This window comes from Panthera pardus, unplaced genomic scaffold (assembly GCF_024362965.1).
Source record: "Panthera pardus isolate Hobbes unplaced genomic scaffold, ASM2436296v1 HiC_scaffold_13, whole genome shotgun sequence".
Lineage (NCBI taxonomy): Eukaryota > Metazoa > Chordata > Mammalia > Carnivora > Felidae > Panthera > Panthera pardus.
The window spans coordinates 82,833,627-82,850,469 of NW_026526688.1; the positions used below are offsets into that span (position 1 = coordinate 82,833,627).

Here is a 16,843-nt window from a genome sequence, read left to right on the forward strand (position 1 = left end):
ACACTTGATGTCCTATCTGTTGTTTTAGTTTTATAATTTCAAAATTCTGGCATAGTTATAAACTCAAAATTTTGTTATTTGGTGTATGTTATGGTCTGAATTGTGTTCCTCTAAAATTCATATGTTGATGTACTAACCTCTGGTACCTCCGAATGTTATTGTATTTGGTGATAGATTGTTAAAGAGCTAATTAAGATAAAACGAGATCATAAGATCAAATTGGAACCTGGTCCAATTTGACTGGTGTCCTCATAAGAGAAGATTAAGATACAGACAGACATGGGGTGCCTGGGTGGCTCAGTTGGTTAGGTGTCCGACTTCAGCTCAGGTCATGATCTCGCCGTTCATGAGTTCGAGGCCCATGCCAGGCTCTGTGCTGACAGCTCAGAGCCTGAAGCCTGCTTCAGATTCTGTGTCTCGCTCTCTCTCTCTGTCCCTGCCCAACCCATGTTCTCTCTCTCTTTCTCAAAAATAAACATTTAAAAAGAAATTGTAAAGACACAGACAGACAGGTACAGAGGGAAGACTTTGTGCAGAACCAGAGAAAGGCAGACACCTGTAAGACAAAGAGAGAGGCCTAGAAAAAACCACCTCTGCCCATATCCTGAGTTTGGACTCCTGGCCTCCGGAACTATGAGAAAATGAATTTCCATTGTTTGAGCCACCAGTCTGTGGTAATTTTTTATGGCAGTCTCAACTAGCACAGTGAATCACTATTTGGTATGAGTCTCAATTCTCTCTGCATCTTTTTAAATCTTATTCTCTATATTGTACAATTTAATAATTAGTTTCTGGTAATAACTGTTCATTCCTAAAAACAGTATCACTGTGAAAATAATTTGTCGTAATCTGATAGTAGCTCAATTGAAAACATTGAAAAAATAAGTTTTAATTGAAATTTGTTGATGCTAAAAATAATTGAATTTGTTCCATAGAGATAAATTTATGTGGATAGCTATGCAAATGTACGCATATTCTGAAAGAAAAACAAAACAAAAACACATAGAGAAAGAAGTATTAGACCCTACATTGGTGGTTGAGCTTCAGAATCACTTGGGAGATTTTTTCAAATGGGGATGCCTGGATGTAGCTCTGGAAGTTCTGGTTTAAAGGCCTGGCATGTAGTCAAGTCACTGGAATTGTAAAAGCTCCTCCAAGTAATTCTAATGTGCAGCCAGAATTGAGAACCACCGCTTTGTAGTAAGAAAACACTACCTGAGTTTTAATCTGGGTGAGGGAGTAGTAAAGATTTTTAAAATTCTCTCTTACTCATAGAACCATAAGGAACAAACTGAGCAGGGAAAAATAAAAAAATATCCTCAGTATCATCAGTAAAACCAGGGAAAGGCCATAACCTCAAAGCCTAAAATTGGAGGACAAAATCCTTACTCATCCTATAGAGAGGGAAGAAGGTGAACATGAATCAGCTTTGAAGCAGTGGTTTGGAGTCAAAAGTAATAAACTAAACAACTAAACAGAAGGCATCAGATGCATGGAGTCTCTCAGGAAGTCACAGGCCAGCTAGTCAGCACCCACCATGGTTTTTGGCTTTGGCACTTTCTTTGCAGTGGTCTCTACTGTGGCCTGGACCATGGCTAATTATATCAGTGGGCTCCCTGGAGGTGCTTAAGTTGAACGTCATGATTCAGGGTCAGGAGGAGCAGAGCTGTCAGGAAGGTCTCTGAACCACCTTCAACAGCTGTGGCCACGGTGGGAGCCCCCCCACAACCTCCCCCAACCAGGAGGAGACCTGCAGATCATTATAGATGAAATCACAAACTTACTGGCTGCTATGTGAATAATATAATGGAAGATACAATCCTAGTGACAAGCTACGACAATAAGACTGAGAGGTTAGTTGGTGAGATATGGAGATAAAGAGTTTTTGAGTATTGTAAGCTCATAGTTGCACACCACAGCTCAGTTGGACCTTCAGTAATGAGCCATGCTATTAGTTTATACCGAGAAAAACACTGTGGTGTCTGCAACCCAGCTTTTTTTTCAGGCTAATAGCTCATCAGCTTGCTAAAATCTATACTATTCATGCACACAATGGTTGAATTCCCAAATGTAATCAGTGGCTACAGATGGGAAGATATTTCTCTCCCATTCCCACAGCATTTGCAGATAGAGACATTAAGAAAATGTTCCGAAGTAATATACGAAACCCTCAGGTTCTTCAGGAGGCGATGACATTCAAGAAGATTCTTTCCAACCTGGGATTACCAGTTAGTTGTGCTTTGCCGTAATGTCCTCTTGTGGAAGAATAGAATTTATGGTGAGAAACAAGCTGTCATACAGTTCATTGATTCTAAAATTCTTGGCATAACTACCTGCTACATAATATTAGAAATCATTTCAGTGAATGTGTATGTCCGAGTGGTGTAGACTATATTCTCTATCCAGATGGGAAACTCCAGGGCCAGTGACTACATTCTTACCTTGAAGCCACAAAGAATATAAGGACTTTAGAGACAGAAGTTATGGAAAAGGAGGTAAAAATAGTCAAGTCAGTTTGCACTGGCTTCTCTTATCTTTGGGGATTGTGGGCTCTGATTAAAGCCAAATACTCCACTGTTGAGTTTGATTTCCCTGAGTATGCAATTGTTCATTTTAACAAAGACTTCAAAATGAAGCCTGCAGTTACTGTATTAAGTGCTTAAGAGATTTAATTATTTGTAGGCGCTGAGCAATCCTTGTATGTCTCTTCTTAAGAAATTCTGAAAAGCCAATATTAATTAGAATTCTGTTATTTAATCTTGCTTGACAAATTGTGCCCCTATACAATCAATCTTTTTATTGTTTAAATAGATTGAATGATGTCAAGAAATCTGCCTATTGCTTTCACTATGTGGAGGCCTAGAAATATGTTGAATTTGCAAAAAGCTATGAAGATGTCCGTTTAATCCTTTCTTTGATAATGTAATCTATGTTATATGTGAATGGTTATAAATTTAACAGGATTCTGTGACTTTCATCTGTTTCATCTGTTTGTTGAATGTAATAATGAGAATGTTCTAGAATAAAGTTAAGTTTTACTTTAATTAGATTAATTTTAGTAAACATTCTAGGTATTCAGTGTAAACATTGTAATCTTAACGCACTGTAAGTAAAATGGATTATTTATTCTTTTTTTTTTTTTTTAAAGTAAGCTCTACACCCAACGTGGGGCTTGAAATCATGACCCTGAGGTCAAGAGTCACATGTTCTACCTACTGAACCACCCAGGCACACCATGAATCATTTAGTCTTTAAGTGTCAGTCTCTTGCATAGATAATTTGGAATGCTGACATTAAAAATGTATGTTTAGAAGGGTGAAATACATTTACCTTCTATGTTGGTGGTACATCTTTTTGAATTGAATATTGAAAAGCAATTCTTTTGGGGAAATCTATTTTAGAATTAAGTTTCCCTTTCCCTGCAGAGTCTGGCAGTAGAAATATTAATATTTGCCATATGATTCTGGAATAGAAATTATTATTTAATGTTATCAAAATTATATTGATGTTTCCATAGGCTATATATGGTCAGTTTCAGGGTTTTTTTTTAAATTTTTTAAATTAATTAATTTATTTACTTGAGAGAGAGAGAGCACACAAGGGACAGAGGAAAAGAGAGAGAGAGAAGGAGAGGGAGAGGGAGAGTGGGAAAGAGAGAGAGAGAGAGAGAGAGAGAGAACCTTGAGCAGGCTCCACACCCACCACAGAGCCCGACTTGGGGCTCTGGCTCACAACCTGAGCTGAAATCCAGAGTCAAACACATCCAGAGTCAAAAACAGACCGAGCTACCCCAGATGCCCCTGTCAGTTTCAGTTTTTGAAATTTTATTGCCAAATTGTTTCTAATAAAAAATGTTTTATAACCAAGATATTCTAGGTTTTGTTTGTTATTAAGTAGTAATACTTATTGCTAATTTTCTAAACAAATATAGCAAGTTTACCCTACTTGGGGACAAATCGATATCATTTAGATGATTCATTTTTACCTCCCTCACTTCATTCCTTACATTTTGGTCTCATGTTTTATTTTGGTTCCATATTCAATGACTACTTGCTACATTAAGTTAAGAGAAATATGTTGAAGTGTCTAAAAAGATTTAATAAGGAACAATTAGGACACTGATGTTGTACACGTAAATATGATCTAACAAAGTGTGAAATAAATACTTATGGTACAAGGCTTCTGTTTTGTTTCTTTGGTCTTGTATTTTTTATTTTGTTTGGGGGTGAGGGGAAGGCCATTAGTATATGGAAGGAATTAAATCTCTAGGATAGATAAGTAGACATCAAGTTTCAGAAATTGCTGTGTAGAGTTTCATAGTCCTACTTTACTTTGAAAATGAGTCTGACATGCTTTGTATTTTAGTCATATGAGTGCCTCTACGCAAAGTTGGCTTAATGGATCTGGATATTCAAAATATGCAGCTACAAATTCTCTGAGAAATTATATAGGAGTTTGGTATGTGATTCCAGATGATATACATTCTCAGACAAGAGTTTCAAAATACTTGGATTATTTCAAGGCATTTAAAGCTAATAATGTAAGTAGAAACAGCTAAGTGCCATTTTAAATGGCAAATTCTAATTATGTAAATAGAATCTTAAAATCTGTATCTATAACTGTATTAGAACAAGATTTTTTTCCACCTCCCCAATGTTATAAACATTCCCTTTTATTTATATAAACCATATTACTACAGAGTCAATAGAAATTTATCTAGTTAATTAAATGAATAGAAACAATTAAACAATTTTTATGGTGGTAGAATGAACCTGAAAATGTGTTTTTGGTGGAATCTTCATCTATTGGTGGAACATTTTTATAGAGCCATAAAGAGTTTGTAACACTCTTGATTTTTTGCTTACCAATCTCTTAAAGTATGACAGTATATACCTTGGAGAACTGGGGGAGGGGGTGATCATTTTTCTACCTTACTCCATAATGTTATTTCAAATCATTTTGAGTAGAGATTCACTGAGCCATTTCTGGTAGCCTGGGCACAGTTGCCAGCTGTGGTGCTGTTGTAGGCTTTTTCAGAGAGATTTATGTAAAGGTGAACCTAACAGGGAATAATAGCTCTTATGTTAGCCCAGGGAATATGCATGGACGTTAGGAACAAAGTGAGATGTTTAAGATATTGTCTCCACTCTTTGGTGAGATTTTGTGTCTTTTTAGTGCTAAGATGCTCATATTTTCTGTACAGGTCAGCAGTATGTTCATATTGTTTCTCTTTATATTGATCATTTTAGCATTTCTTAAAAAAAACCTAAATCTCAACGGTGTTGTTAAAATATTCCTCTAATTTGTACCGTGGCTTCCTGAGATGTCTGTTGTCTTTTTATGTTAAGCTAGAGAGCTTGAATGCTTTACCTAGTAACTGGTGGTAGGCCCAATTTGTAATATGAAAAGCGTGTTAGAAGTGGTACACGAATACATATTTAACAAGCCAAATTCAATCTTGTTCCCTTTTTTCCTTATAATCTTATACAATTTTATCTGACGGTGCTATTTGATTTTTTTCCCCTTACAATCCCATACTTTTCTGGAAATCAAAGAGATATGGTTGTAAATGATCATCTGAAATATGAACACAAAACTCATCAACCAGATCTTCCTCGGATGTATATAAAGGAGTATAAATAAAAATTCACAAATTACTGTAAAATTTATCTCATTATATGTGTATATATATGTATATACATACATATATATATATATATATATATATATATATATATATATATGAGTGTGTATTGCTTTGCATTCTCTTTCCTATTAGAAATTTATCTGTCAGAAAATGATCCAGCTCTTTGGTTGTGAACTAGAAACAGCCAACAGTTCTAGCTACATAGTGGGATAACAGAGGAAGTGGGAATAAGGTTTATCAGTTTTTATATTAATGTCAGTACTTATTTATATAGTCTTTCAGTGCCCAATATGATATTTATTCTTGAGTTGGCCATTCATTTTTGTGAGGTTAGATTCTGGAAGCAATCAATTAACACACTGTTATATTAATAGAGCTCCATTCATTGAGTTGAGTCTAAGCTAAAATAAATTTAAAATATAATCTAATGACTGCAAACTGAAGTATTACTCTTTCTTATTTCCTTTTTCTACCAAAAGAAAAAAAAAAAGGAAAAGTCTTGAATTGCACATATCTCAGTGTGAATCTAAACCCCACATACATAAAAGATATGATAATAATAACTCTCAGTTCAACTTAAGCATATCTCATTGGCTTCTCTAAATAAAATTGTTCATCAGGGAATTGTAAAAGATAGAAAAGATGTGAGTGATCTCTTAGTTACTCAGAGAGATATTTATCTTAACTTCATTTTAACTTCGTAAATATATGTTAATAAACCTTCCAGATTTAAAGAAAAGAACATTGTCTGAAAGGTTAGAAACCTCAACTTTTAAAATTATACAGATATTTATTTTAGACTAGCCACAGACTTCAGTGTGATTTTGAGAATTCCTTACTTGGTAATACAAATAAAAATATTATCTAATAGTTTGATTTCCTGCCTTAAATTTCTTTTAATGAGCATTTTTACTGCAGTCCAAAGTGATATAGGCTTAAGTTTTTAATATTAATCAGTCATTCAGCTGACAGAGAAAGTTAACAATGTTTTTACACTAGGAGGAGAGTTTTGTTATTGGCATCAATTTGTGTTACTTTAGAGAAAAGAAGGCAAGTGCTGGTAATTATTATGCACAGAGGAAAAAAGATTTACAAGTACGTAGTAAAGCAGCTTTATCTTTATTTCACAATGGATTTGCTCTGATTTTTCTTCTTTAACCCATTAGATTTTAGCATGTCCTTTGGGGACACATTAAGTCAATATGTTTTGTTTGTTTTGTAAATTTTTTTTTTAAAGAAGACATTAGTTATATTGAACCACTTTTTTCTCTTTTTATTTCCGATTGCATTCCACCTCTGTCATTACAGGGTTATGCCTTGGGTTTTAAACCTTTGGACAGAAAAGTATATCCATTATTTTAAATTATTTTTTCCCTTTCTTTGAAGCTCAGTCTATAAATGTGTTACTAAAAAATAATTACTTCGATTAGCATTACTTAAATACTTGAAAACTGAAAATGATAGCATATATTATAAAATAAATTAGATCTTTCTGAACAGGTATTTTTACACTAAAAAAAATTCTTTTCTGGGTAATAATATGAAAGGGATAAAAGATGTGTACCATGTGGATAGGAAAAGGAGATAATGGACATGGAAAATACTCTTTTGTGTTAGGGACATTCATGCTGTGTTCAGTATAAATCCTATGGTTTTCTAGTTATGAAAAAAATGCTCTCTAAAATATTTATCTATAATAGTAGTTCCTAAATGTAGGCATGTTTTGTTTACATCTTACCTATTACTGGTGTGATGAATATCATCAATCACTTTAATAAAACACTGATAAGATGTTTTAAGTTAATAACTAATATAAACTATGGGTTTTTTTGTTTGTTTGTTTGTTTAAATATTTGAAATTTATTGTCAAATTGGTTTCCATACAACACCCAGTGCTCATCCCAAAAGATGCCCTCTTCTATACCCATCACCCACCCTCCCCTCCCTCCCACCCCCCATCAGCCCTCAGTTTATTCTCAGTTTTTAAGAGTCTCTTATGCTTTGGCTCTCTCCCACTAAACTATGGTTTTTGGGTGGTAGTGGTGTGTCAGTGTAGGCTCATCAATTGTAATAAATATGCCACTCTGGTAGAGAATGTTGATCATGAAGGGGGCTATGTGGGTGGGAGAGCAGGGGATACAGAGAAATCCCTGTCCTTTCCTCTCAATTTTGCTATGAACATAAAACTAATCTAAAAAATAAAGTCTTTTTTAAAATTAAAAATATGACATCTTATATAGGAACTGATTAGTGAGGAGTAAGAAAAAGGTGACTGATTAGAGTTGTGGGTGGTCCTGTTAGTTACATTTCAAAAGGAACTTTCAAAGACAAGTTGAAACCTATTGTATCTAAATAAGCTACTTTCCGAGACCTGGAAAAGATCCCATAAAAGGGGGAAGAGACAATCGTGCTTACTGCCATTGTTGTGCTTGTAGTGTGCTGCTATTTTCATGTAGATAGTGACAGTGAATTTTTTGTTGTTGTTCAATAATCTGAAATCATTCCCTGCACTCATCTGGACTGAAATAACCATAAATGGTTGGAATCTGCAAAGGGGGAAACGTTTTTACTCTGCTGGATTTAGGAGCCTTTGTACATCTAGGTCAGTTTCCATGAAATGAAGTATTTGAAGTTTGGGGGCCCTGGGTGACTCAGTTAAGCTTCTGACTTTGGCTTAGGTCATGAACTCATGGTTCATGAGTCCAAGCCCCGCATTAGGATCTGTGCTGACAGCTCAGAGCCTGGAGCCTTCTTCAGATTTGTGTCTTCCTCTCTCTCTCTCTCCCCCTCTGTCCCTCTCCTGCTTGTGCTCTCTCTCTGGAAAGTAAATAAATAAACATTTAAAAAATATTTTTTAATTTAAAATATATCATTAGTATAAGGAAGAAGACATAACATTATACCATGTGCCTAAATGATAATTTCTTTATGTAGGTTTAAGAGAAAAAGATAAACTAAATAATTGTCATTGTATTAACTATATCTTGGATTGGGAAATTGTGGCATAAAGCTTAAACCGTGTGTATCAAATGTGAACTATGGTAGTATGATCTGCATTGTGTATACCGTAGGTGCTATGAATAGTCTCAGCACTGAAAATACAGTAATGCCTCTCAAGTGAATGCAACTTTTGATGTAGGCATTTTGATATGCCTCAGAAAGTCTAAGAATTTGTTACTCTGTTTGACAGTATACTTCCTATTTTTGTTGTATATTTATGTGTTCAAAATTTAATTTCTATTCTATGTACTGCTATTAACTTACGTAAAATTTGTCCTGTGATGTTTTGCTTTACTTCTGTTTAATAAGGCCTTTCACCAATGATTTAAGGAAGGTATACATCTTCTTTAAAAGATTCTATTCCCTGGGCGCCTGGGTGGCTCAGTTGGTTGAGCGTCCGACTTCGGCTGGGGTCATGATCTCACAGTTCGTGACTTGGAGCCCCGCGTTGGGCTCTCTGCTGACAGCTCAGAGCCTGGAGCCTGCTTCAGATTCTGTGTCTCCCTCTCTCTCTGCCCCATTCTCACTCATGCTCTGTCTCTCTCTGTCTTAAATAAAACATTAAAAAAAAAAAAAAAAAGATTCTATTCTGGAAATAAAAATTGGTTGTAACAGTCAAGGTGGATTCTAACTGTAAAATAAAAACAAGATAATTTAACAGATTAACAAATTTTTGGGAGCTCCTGGGTGGCTCAGTCGGTTGAGCATCCAACTTTGGCTCAGGTCATGATCTCACAGTTGGTGAGTTTGAGCCCCGTGGGCTCTGTGCTGATGGCTTGGAGCCTGGAGCCTGCTTCAGATTCTATGTCCCCCTCTCTCTCTGCCCCTCTGCTGCTCACACTCTGACTCTCTCTCTCAGAAATAAATAAACATTAAAAAAATTAACATATTAACAAATTTTAAAAAGAAAAAAACACATGAACATTTCAATAGGTTAAAAAAATGCACTTGACAAATTTATGACCCAAAAAAAAAAAAAAAAGAAAGAAAGAAAGAAAGAAAAGAAAAGAAACTTTTTTCAGTTCAAGAAACGGGAGCCTGGGTGGCTCAGTTGGTTAAGCATCTGACTTCGGCTCAGGTCATGATCTTATGGTCTGTGAGCTCTAGCGCCACATCAAGCTCTTGCTGACAGCTTGGAGCCTGGAGCCTGTTTCAGATACTGTGTCTCCCTGTCTCTCTGCCCCTTCCTCACTTATGCTCTGTCTCTGTCTCTGTCTCTCTCTCTCAAAAATAAATAAACATTTTTTAAAAAGTATTTTTTTAAAAAAAGAAACCTTTCAGCAAACTTAGAATAAAACATTTTCCTTAGTTTGGAAAAGATTATCTATAGAAAACCAATAGCTAACATCATACTTAATAGTGAGATATTCAATAATTTCTTCCTGAGATAGAAACAGGGCAAGAATGCCCATTTTCTTCTACCTCCACTTAACATTGTCCTAATTCTTCCAATAAGGCAAGAAAAAGACAAAAATTCATGAAAATAAGAAAGAAAGAAAGAAAGAAAGAAAGAAAGAAAGAAAGAAAGAAAGAAAGAGTGGGGGAAGAGAAGGAGAGAGAGAGGGAGGGGGAGGGAGGGAGGAAGCACAGAAGAAGGAAGAAGGAAGGAAGGAAGGTAGGAAGGAAGGAAGGAGGGAAGGAGAGAGGGAGGCAGGGAGGGAGGAAGGGAGGAAGGTGTAAACCCGTCTATTTTCAGGTTACTTAATTGCTTACATAAAAAATTATAGGGAATATAAGAAATAACTAAAATTAATAAGAGAATTTAACACAGCACAAGATACAAAGATAATTTACAAAAGTCAGCAAAACTTTTAGGTTGAAGAGCTTATATCCGAATAGCAATACAGAACTATCAGAATACACACATACAGAGATACACTTAAATTTTTTACTAAAGTATAGTTGACACAACGTTACATTAGTTTCAGGTGTACAACATAGTGCTTTAGACAGGTCTTTCTGTTATGCTATGTTCGCCACAAATGTGGTTATAGATGTCACCATACAACACTATTACAATATCATTGACTGTACTTCCTATGCTGTACCTATTTATCTATGCATAAAAATAGAATAAAAGTATCATGGCAATGTTAAATTGCTGCAGAAGTTTCTAAATGCATAATCTAATTTCTGTACTTAACTCATTGCTCCCTGGTAAACCCAGAGTTAACAGATCAGTACTAGTTATAAATAAAAGTCCTGCTACTGCTAACATTCGGACTTTTCCCAAATCCCGTTCCTCCAACTATTACTTTGAAGTATTATTTGAGTTTTTCTTTTTTTTCCTACCAACTTGCATTCTCTCTTCTTACTAGTTTGGCCTTGTATTAAATTTATCCATGTCAATTGCATATAATCTGAGCAGTAAAGAGCATTTAACTCCACTTACCTCCATTATTCTATAAAAAATGTAATTGGACTTTTAAAAGTCTAAAGCTGAATAAATAGAAATTGTTATTATTCTTACACCACTGAAATGGCCAAAAACCACCGTATGAGCTGGTAATTTCTCTCTGGTCTATTATAACAACCTTTACTATTATTATTATTATGTAAAAATTCACATCATATTCACATATGAATAATTACACATTATTAACTCAGCTTGAGTTTTGAGATACAATGAACAGTTAAGGAAAATTGACAGAGATGAGGTGAGATAAGGTAGGTGGTTCAGACTGCAATTGCTTAGAGACATAATCAGATGCCACCTCTCAGAAATATATACAATAAATATTTTTTTTCTTTAGAGTTTTGAAAGTACACTTCAAAAATTGGCCTTCTGATCTCTATTCCTAATCCTCATTTACCTACATGATGACCACTGAAACAGGAAATAGAATCCTATCCTATAGGTAAGTTATTCTACATTAAAGATCTCAATAAATTGCACTCCACAGTTTTCCATAGAATGCTAAGTAGCATGTGTACATCTATCATAACCATACATGACTAACATGGTTCTTCTATTCTACTGGTTGATGTATTATATTTTGTACTCTGCATTTTGGCTCTGTTTAAATGATGTACATTTCCTGCCGATTTCTGGTTAAAGGAAACCATAGCTACCCTTTGGATTTTTCTGAATCACTGTTTTCATTTCCTTATCCTGCAAATTGCAGTTCTCTAGAGTTCATGAAAGTCTTAGTTCTCCTGAGAACCTTAGATTTCAGGGCCAGAGGTTCACCCCATTGGCTGGACAGGAGGTGAAAAGATTGTCTCAACCCAAATAGAGTCTCACTGAATCCAAGTAGAATTTTCCCCTCATAAACATGAAATTCATGCTTGCTCTCCCTGGCTTTGTTTCTTTCCGAGCTTTTTATCTAGAAAAAAACTTCTTGTGACCTACCTTATTAAACCCAAATGGGCTCAGGACTCTGTGCTTTGATCAAAAGAAGAATTCAGTAAATATTTATTGAATAGACCCTACTCACAGAATTGTCTTAGAAGTTCCAACTTTTCAACTAGGTGAAGATTCCAACACTTGAGAAATAATTGTTGAGAACTTTCAAAAGAAAAGAAAATACCAAACCCAAATTCTGTATTAAATTAAAAATTTTTAATATTTCATAATATTGCATATCTAAGTGTCTTGCTACATAAGAGTAGCATAGTCTCCCAAGAAATAGGTGGGCCAAATAAGATGACCTGATTATCATCAGTTCTTTCATCCCTATAGTTTATGATTATAAATATTCACCACTTAAATTTAGCAAACATTATTACCTCTTTCAGTTCTAATCATGAATAAATATATTTCAAATGTACCATGGGATATAGGACAGATTTAAATATCACACACACACACACACACACACACACACACACTCATACACATACAATTTTACATTGCACTGTATTCCTCTACTTTCAAATTTTTGGTGTTGGGGCGCCTGAGTGGCTCGGTCAGTTGGGCGTCCGACTTTGGCCTGGGTCATGATCTCACGGTTCGTGGGTTTGAGCCCCACACTGGGCTCTGTGCCGACAGCTCAGAGCCTGGAGCCTGCTTTGAATTCTGTGTCTCTCTCTCTCTCTGCCCCTTCCCTACTCATACTCTGTGTCTCTCTGTCTCTCAAAAAGAAATAAACATTGAAAAAAATTTACTTTCTTAGTTAGAGATTGCTTGGTAACCATCAACAGAACTCAATGAATTATGTTTAAGCAAAAGGAAAAAATATAAGAATGTCTCACGAAACTCAGTGGTAGGAGATACAAACAAGTCTCACAAAGAACTGGAACCAGGGACTGAATGTCAATAAATGAGGTCATTTGCTCCCTCTCTTCTGGGGTCACAGAGCACTCAGTTTCTACTGACCCTCCATATATGCTAAATTTCTCCCTCCTCCTTCTACCTCCCTCCCTCTCTCTCTGTCTGTCTCTGTCTCTCTCTGTCTGTCTCTGTCTATCCCTTCCCTTTGCTTTCTCCAGTTTAGTGTACAGATGAGTGTCCCAGGCCTAGCTGGAAATAGTTTCTCTAATTAAAATCCAACAGAAATTAACTAAAGTCCTTGTATTCCAATCCCTAGGAAAGAGAACTTTATTGGCTTACTTTGAACTAGATTTCCATATATGTTTCAATCAGCTGCTGCCAGTGTAGGTGAATTCATATTTCCTATGACAATGGAGATGTGCATAGGTCATCTAGAAGGTGTTATTATGTTGATTTAAAAAGAGCCCTATTGGTGCGCCTGGGTGGCTCAGTCGGTTAAGCGGCCAACTTCGGCTCAGGTCACAATCTCACAGTCCGTGAGTTCGAGCCCTGCGTCGGGCTCTGTGCTGACAGCTCAGAGCCTGGAGCCTGTTTCAGATTCTGTGTCTCCCTCTCTCTGACCCTCCTCCGTTCATGCTCTGTCTCTCTCTGTCTCAAAAATAAATAAATAAACGTTAAAAAAAATTTAAAAAATAAAATAAAATAAAAAGAGCCCTATTAGTAATATAGATATAAACCTACAAAAATGTGTGTCCTTTCCCTCTCCGTGATTACTAACACTAAATCCAGTATACTGTGGTTTCTTCACTACTTGCCCCAGTACTGATTATTGACTTTTTTAGAAACTACGTGAAGAATCCTGGGTGGGGGAAGCTCAGTGGCCTTGGATGAATATAGGATGATACAGGAAAAGTCCAGTTACCTGAGGCACAGTAAGGAAGCTCAGTATTCTATCTGACCCTCCTCCTGGCCCTAGGAACACATCTCTCAATGATGAGACACAAGCAGAATGTGTATACAACCCTTCCTCGCTTTTGCCATCTTTCTGCCTCCTAACTTTGCCTTGCCTAGTAAGCAACTCCTGGTATTAAGGAAAAACAAATTCTCCTTTTCACAAGCCAGCAGAGACAGATATGTTAGTGTGTAAAAATTGTTTGGTGCATAAAAATTTAATTTGGCCTAATCCGAGGCAGAGAGTGGAAGAACTGACAGTGTCAGCATATGTCTCATTTTACTCATTCATGGAGACTGTAGGTGGCTGTCTGACCTTGAAAAAGAAAGCTCTTATGGGGCGCCTGGGTGGCTCAGTCGGTTAAGCGTCTGACTTCAGCTCAGGTCACGATCTCGCAGTCCATGAGTTCGAGCCCTGCGTCAGGCTCTGGGCTGATGGCTCAGAGCCTGGAGCCTGCTTCCGATTCTGTGTCTCCCTCTCTCTCTGCCCCTCCCCCATTCATGCTCTGTCTCTCTCTGTCTCAAAAATAAATAAAAACATTAAAAAAAATTTTTTTAAAAGAAAAAGAAAGTTCTGTTTCACTCTTGTTGTTATCATTGTTTCCTCAGAGACTAAGTTTCTTCATTGATAAATGATGGTAATTACAATCATAACTACCTCCTAGTGCTGCTCCAAAATTTTAGAACAGTCCCTAAGACATGGTTAGCACTTATTAAATGTTAGCTATTATGATCTTTGCCACAGATAAAGTAGTACTGAAAAAAATCCATATCCTTAAATACTTACATTAATAATCAACAAAGAATAAAAAATAAACAAATTAAGCATTAAACCCAAAATTTTAGAAAAAGAGTAAAATTAACTTAAAAGAACAGAAAGTAGAAAGTCAACAACAGGAAACATAGAAAAAGGTGGTGCTAATAATTATATCTGAGCACTGATTTCTCGGTAAGGGCGCTAATAAAATAGGTAAACTATTAGATGACCTAATGAAGAAAAGGGGGCACATAAAAGCACAAATTTAAAAAGACAAAGATATATAAAACCACAGATATCAACAAAATTACAAAAGTATTGAAAGATTTTTTTCTCAATTCTAAGAAAATAAATTTGAAAACCTACATGCATGACTATTTTCTGGGAAAATATGAATTACCAAGAATAATTCTAGAAAGATGAAAAACTTAAACAAACAGATTGCCATTAGAAATAGAGAAAAGTATCAAAAAGCAAACTTCCCCCCCAAATAAAGCAGTATGATTAAATAATTTCAGAGTGACATTTTACCAGATGTTTAAAAATTAAAATCCCGGGGCGCCTGCGTGGCTCGGTCGGTTAAGTGTCCGACTTCGGCTCAGGTCATGATCTCACGGTCCATGAAGTTCAAGCCCCGCGTAGGGCTCTGTGCTGACCGCTCAGAGCCTGGAGCCTGTTTCGGATTCTGTGTCTCCCTCTCTCTCTGCCCCTCCCCTGTTCATGCTCTGTCTCTCTCTGTCTCAAAAATAAATAAACGTTAAAAAAAAAATTAATAAAAAAAAAAATAAAAATTAAAATCCCAATGTTCTTGAACTGTTCCAGAGCATGAAAAAAAGATGCGTTTTAGATTATTTTTATAAAACTACAATAAAAATGGTACTAAAAACCATCATGATCACATAAGAAAACTATAGATTACACTCACCTATGACTATTGAAGCAAACTTCTAAATAAAATACTAGCAAATATATTCCATCAGGAATTTAAGGATGAAGATTCACTATAAGAAAAATTTGTAACTCATAATAATTGACTAAAAGAGAAAAATCATAATATCATTCCAATAGATGCTCAAAAGGACTTGATAAATTCAATATCCATTCTTGTTAAATATATACATATATACACAGATTTTAAAATTGGAACAAATGTAAACTTCCTAAACATGTTCAATGGAGAAGGTAGAAAACTATCCGGTTAGGAACAACACAAAGATCCTCACTGTCACCAATAGTGTATGACAGCGAAATACATAAGAAAAGGATGAAATCAGCATAAAAATTGGAGAGAAAACAGATAAAAACATTGGTTTCATAGCTAATATAATTGTACACCTAGAAAATTCCAGAGATTCCCCTAAGAAAATTATTCCAGATAATAAGACAATTTGGTACAATGATGGAGGAAAAAATTAATATATGAAACTCAACATCCTACATGTAATAAAGAGCCACCAGTTATATGTTATAAAATAGATTAAAATGCCCCATATTCAATAACAACAGCACAACAACAACAAAAATACTTAAGAAAATAACTAACAAGGAAATATAAAACCTATATGAAGAAAACTTCATAATGTGAAAGACTAAAAAAAAAAAAAGGAAAAGGAAACAAGTGGAAAGAAGAATTAATAAAAGTCAAATCATGTTATTGTGTCATAGAGTCTACCATCATGTAATAATATGAAGGCTCCCTAAATTAATAATTAAACACAGTCTCAATAAGAAATAGGATCATGATTCCTTTGGAAAGTGAGCAAGGTATTTATGCTCTTCATATAAAAAACAAACAAGGACAATCAAATATTGAAATGCATTATAACCCTATGATACGTATCCACAATAATGGTGCTATGATGGAAACAGTGCAGTAACATAAAATGGCAATGCAGGCTCTGACAGAGGAAGAGACCTCAAGTTTCAGCTGTAGATCCAAATGTATAAGGAAGTTTAGGATGTGCTAAAAGTGGCCTCCTAAATCAGTGGGCTATTCAACAAACAAAGTGTTCGGATAACTGAGTTGCCATCTAGAAAAAAAATATATTAACTTGGATTTCTATTTCACATACATTACCCAAATAAATGCCAGACTGATGAAAGATGTAAGTTAATAAAATATGGAACGATAAAACACGAGGAACAAATGGGAGAATTTTTTAAACCTCAGAATGGGAAGGGTATGCCACAAACCCCCAGAAGCCATTTAAAAAATATATTCAATTCAAGGGCATAAAAATCAATCATTTTCTGCTTAGGGAAAAAAAAAAGAACA

At 35.4% G+C, this 16,843-nt stretch overlaps 1 pseudogene; it reads left to right on the forward strand.

Moving 5' to 3' along the window:
- The first annotated feature begins 1,537 nt into the window (after positions 1–1,537).
- Positions 1,538–2,663, forward strand: LOC109246809 (ethanolamine kinase 1-like; annotated as a pseudogene).
- The last annotated feature ends 14,180 nt before the right edge of the window (positions 2,664–16,843 follow it).